The 5,418-nt window shown below is 33.9% G+C and overlaps 1 long non-coding RNA gene across 2 annotated transcripts; it reads right to left on the bottom strand.

The window, feature by feature from the left end:
• Positions 1 to 618: 618 nt before the first annotated feature.
• Positions 619 to 3,947, bottom strand: LOC128518413 (uncharacterized). 2 transcript variants are annotated; one of them, XR_008357719.1, is made up of 4 exons: positions 3,929 to 3,947; positions 2,704 to 2,827; positions 1,945 to 2,056; positions 619 to 1,052 (listed from the first exon to the last, which is right to left on the bottom strand). It is a non-coding gene; the product is annotated as an uncharacterized LOC128518413 (long non-coding RNA). The 2 variants fall into 2 exon arrangements; XR_008357718.1 differs by lacking the exon at positions 3,929 to 3,947 and having other exon boundaries at positions 2,704 to 3,909.
• Positions 3,948 to 5,418: the final 1,471 nt, after the last annotated feature.

The following is a 5,418-nucleotide window of genomic DNA, read 5'->3' as shown; positions in this document are numbered from 1 at the left end:
GTGAGATAGGGGTATTAAACCTCTACTGTCATCTCATCGTATTCATAACTTTGATTGTACCCGGTTCGTTTCACCGTCACTACAGGTTACATGGAAATATTAGGGACAGTTTGGTGATTTAATTTATATATTTGTCTATTTTGGCATGTTATTGATAAGTTAACCCATGTCGAAATAAACGTTATTGGAAAAAATTAGTGCAATGTTTAATTTGCATAGAAAGTGTTGTCTTTCTTAACGGTGTCATGCAAAAGGAGTCAAAAATCGATTCCTGAGCAACCGATGTCAGCTAATTCATTACCTTCACTGTAGACAGCGCCTTGTAACGTCGGAAGATTTAAAAGACTTAAGAAGACTCCTAAGGGACAGTTCGGGAAACACACGTAAGATATATCTTGAGTCTTCTTAGCGCGCTAAGAGTGTGCGGTATTGGGAAACCGGGCCCTGGAAGGTTGAAAAGCCCTCTGAGGGCTATCAAATAATTAAGTTTAATAATGTGAGTAGCATATATATATATATATATATATATATATATATATATATATATATATATATATATATATTGTCAGGAATAGAAGAAACAGTAGTGCTATTGCAAGAAATAAGTAATATTGCAGGTAATTTATTTATACATTTATTAAGATAACTGTCATATAACTGATTAAGATGTGGTATAAACAATTACATGTATTTCACCATAACAAGGATTATTTATTTGTGAACATGTGACTTTGAAGACATAATGTGTAAATAAAAATGTCTTTTAAAAAACTTCGTCCTACAGTAGGTTAAATGAACTAAATTATTTTAGCTTAATTTTAAGATTATACAAGCACACACACACACAAAACAAAAACAAAAAAATCCAGAAAATGATACATTAAAAAGTACAGCTTGTACTAATTTTGTACTAATAGAGAGAGGCTATGATCGCTCAAAGTCGAGGTTAGTTCAGGCTTTCATAAAGGTAATCGTCAATTATATCCATTTGTCTCTGCAACCATACACCTCTGCGTTCTATACAATACCGATGTCCATCCCTCAGGTTAAAACTGCAGATGAGAGAAGACTTACATCAGAATAAAACTATAATCCACAGAGTAAATCTTACAGTCTCACTCATCACAAACTGCAAATATTAATGATACTTACGATACATTTTAAATACTATCAAGATTATTTAGAATTAAATTGTAATAAATTTCTATTATATTTTAAATGCAGCAGGTTGTCTGCAAGGTGGAAGAATGCACTGAAGAGAGGAGGTATGAAGATCAGTAGGAGCAAGACAGAGTATGTGTGTAAATGAGAGAGAAGTTGCGGTAAAGGTGTAAGTTTTAATATTTAGGGTCAACTGCCCAAATGTGATCTGGGACTGAAAGGTTTTGTCAAGAATGAAACAAATGTTTACAAGATGGTAGTAAGACAAGCAATATTGTACAAGTTGGAGACATGCTGCTGACAAAAAGACAGAGGTGGCAGAGCTGAAGATTCTGCAGTTTGTTTTGGGAGTGATAAGAATGGGCAACATTAGGAATGATAATATTAGAGGAACAGTGCAGGTAGAATGATTTGGGGACAAAATTAGAGAGGGCAGAATAGGATGGTTTGGACCATGTGCAGAGGAGGAATGAGGTGTGTATCAGAAGCAGAATGTTAGAGATGGAGCTGCCAGTCAGGAGGAGAAAAGAAAGGGCCAAGAGAAAATTCATGATTGTAAAGAGGGAGGACATTCAGGAGATTGAAGTGACAAGGGAAGACGTGGTAGATAGAGGTAGATGGAGACAAATGTTCCGCTGTAGTGACCCCTAACAGGAGCAGCCCAAAGAAGATGAAGATTTTACATAACCATGAAATAATTGTTTAAATGAGGTAAAGTTCTCATTATTTACAAAAAAAACAAAAAAAAAAACAGATAAAATAAAAAAGCGATTGAAAACTTACATGATCCCAGCTTTTGGACAGTCAGCTCCAGTTACTTTATACCCTGTAATGAGCCTTACAGGGACTCTCTTCCTTTGGAATTTGAAACAGCATTCTTCTGGTTCATGTACATCTGTGTAAAAAAAAACTGAACTTAACTTCACCGCTCATAACACCATGTCTCTCAGTATTTTAGTGTAATAACACAAAACATTTCCAGTAGACTGAAAAAAGAAACTGGAATATGCGATAACTGGCTACAAAGATATCTCTCCATCTTTGCAATTGTATGTTTTTTTTCTAAAGGAGAAAGTTTGTCCCACTTTATTAGCTGAGGCTATCCTATACTTTAAAAGAAAACTTGAAAAATTTGAAATGAAAAACAGAGCATGAGTGTTAAAACTCTCATAAACAAGAAATTAGATAAAGTTAAAGTATTGAATGTTTATGATGTGTGTGTTTAAGATACAATTTTTTAAAAGCATCTTACAAGGTCTACGCCTTTAACAACAAAAAAAACTGGTGGCCTAAAGTTCTTGTAATCATTTAATTTTTTCGTCATGCAGATTGCTTGTTAAGCCTGGAATATCTACAATGTCCACAGCTTCTCTCTTCTTTAATGTGGAACAATGCAAATATTGCTAGTCAAAATAAAGGTCACTATTTCTTCTTAAAAGGCATCAGGGAGGCATTTATTTTTTTTTATTCGTGGGTCAGGTTTATAATAATAATAATAATAATAATAACATTCTAAATGTATTACTGTAAACTTTATCTTACTGCTGGCTGTTGTGATGGACTGAAGGCAGGTGAGAACTAGCAGAATCATCAGGAGCGAATGAGAGGACATGACTTCTAATAGTGATGGTGGCGATGATGATGATGATGATGATGATGATGATAGCTTGATAAAAAGAAAAGCAAAGTGTAAATGCTTCCTTTTGACTCAGAGTGAACTAAAAACCATCTCTTCCACAGGAAACCTGAATGTTCAAGATGTGAATGTTTAAGATCTCACAAAGTTACTGAATTAAATAAATGAGCATACAATAAGTGCAGCTTTATTATTGTAAAATAGTAAATTATCCAACACAGCACATAATAATAAAACTTAAAATATATATTAGCATGGCCTGTGCATCTTTATTTCCATGTATTGCAGAGGGGTTTTTTTTAACCACAAACTTGCAACCTTCCTGATTATATGTGGACACAGGGGACTTTCACACGTTCATATACCCAGATGGTATGATCTCAAGAAAATTGCAATGCCTTGCTCAAGAAGTGCTTTATAGTGCATAAAAAATCCAAAACATTAAAAAATATCAATCACGATTTTGAGATGTAGTACACTTCTTAAATTATTATTAAGTTGGAATGTAAAAGTTTCTAAGTGATTCATGCCTCTTCATACTGAATGGGAAATTGTTAAATCCAGCCGTATCCAATAAACTACTAAATACTAATAAATACTACACTGTGTATGAAGACTTTTATAAAGGAAGTGCTTGGCAGGTAAAATTTTTCTGTAATCGCAGGTATTCAGGGTGTCGTTAAAAAAAATCACCATGGACCGTACTGCCTACCAACAGCATAGAACCTGTAGGAATATAGACGAAGGTCAACATTTTGCCATCTCAAATTAAATCAAAATCAAATAACTTACAACGTCTCTACTTTATTACAGTTGGAAAGTAAATTGTGATAGTTTTTGACAAAATTATTGTGAGGACATGAAGACAGTACTGTCCCTTTAAGAGATGAAACATTTCTGTGCTGCAACATTCAAAAAAAAAAAAACAGCATTACATAACACACAGTGATGAAGAGTACCAGCAGCATTCCAAGCTAGTGGAACAGTTCCAGTGTGTTATACACTTTATACATAACTACAATCGGGAACTAAGGACAACAACTCATCATCTGACTAACTTTAAAATATTTATATGACACTAATTACATCATAATGCATGCACAACAACAAAGAGGGCAAAACCATCCTTACTGTACAGCGTCCACCAAACTTCTTTTCTGTTTTCGGTTCTTTCTCTTCAGTGTTATGATCATTGGCAAACCAGTTTCAGATGCACTACTGCCACCTACTAGGCTGGAATTTGGATCAGCTGATGAGTAGGAAAGAAAAACAAAAATGTGACTGTACTTATTCAATTCTCACCTAGTTTTAAAACAGTTTCTGTTAGATACCTAATAATAATACAGCTTTGTGTATATCTTGACACCTCACTGAAAATATTTACAGTTTCCTTGATCAGTAGTACATGTTTGTTTCTAATTGTTTACGCCATTGACATACTGTAGTCCTTTGTATTTGTCCCAGTTGTGTGCGATATATTTTAAGTCTTGTATGTTTCGTTTTAACCCGAGTGATCATCCTGTCTGTTCTAATATTTTCATCCTATATTCCTTAAGCATTGGCATGTCTGTGTATTTTGTCCAGCTGTCATCATGTTTTACATGCATGCTATGATTTTCATGAAACATCCCTGCAATCTGACTTACTGAATTACCACCATGTTACTTTGGTTCCTTGATCTTGCTCCAATTTTATCAGGATTTTTGTATCTATAGATACTTAAGAATATCAATGCACTTTAATGCAGATTCTCTACTTTGTAATATATTATCCCTTGCACCTTCTCCATTATTTATACATAGCGATTTTAGTCATGTATAGATTCATCTAAAAACTCAATTTTTCTTTTTTCTTTATTTCTCCACCCCATAGTGGTATAGTGGTCATTTAAATCTCAGATGTTTGAATTTTTATTCCATTTAATGCATCCTTTGCTAAGTCATACTTTCTCTACCAAATCCAAAATCTTTATATTGTTATTAAATGTATGCTTTCTGTTCCATGCCGGTTATCTCATACTTTATTTCAGTGCTTATAAATTTTCATACACCTCCACTAATATATAATATATACATCCTAATAGAGGTACATTTAAAAAAAAAAAGAAAAAACATGTTGGTTTTAAAAATGTCTCGTGTATACATATTATGCATTTTTTTCCCTCAAATTGTTACACATATTTCTTAACTTATTCATCATCAAGTTTATTGATGACGCTTTTGTTGGGAGGCTGATCACTGAAAAGATTGAAAAGGATTATCTGAAAGAAACTAAAAGCCTGGAAGATGGATGCCGGCCTGTTTCTGAAAGTCAGCAGGACAACTGAGTTACTAGTGGATGAAGCAAAAGAAGTCTTTTTTTATGTTCATTGCATTTCACTGTAAAATATATATTGGCATTAAGAATGAAGGACCTGACATGGAGTGGGCTTTTGCTCTATGCCCCCTGCTTACTGGTGAGGCACAGCTGGCATACTTCTTCAATAATTGGGTTAATTTCCTTCAAAAATACTTCTCAACAGTGTTTGACTGATGGTACTTGTAGGTGGTAACCCAGGTCTCTCCTGGATCTTTCCAACTTTCAAACTTTAAAGTACTTTTGTAAGTTAAGTCTGCCAAATG

Source organism: Clarias gariepinus, chromosome 1 (assembly GCF_024256425.1).
Source record: "Clarias gariepinus isolate MV-2021 ecotype Netherlands chromosome 1, CGAR_prim_01v2, whole genome shotgun sequence".
Lineage (NCBI taxonomy): Eukaryota > Metazoa > Chordata > Actinopteri > Siluriformes > Clariidae > Clarias > Clarias gariepinus.
This window is presented reverse-complemented; position numbering and strand designations above follow the sequence as displayed.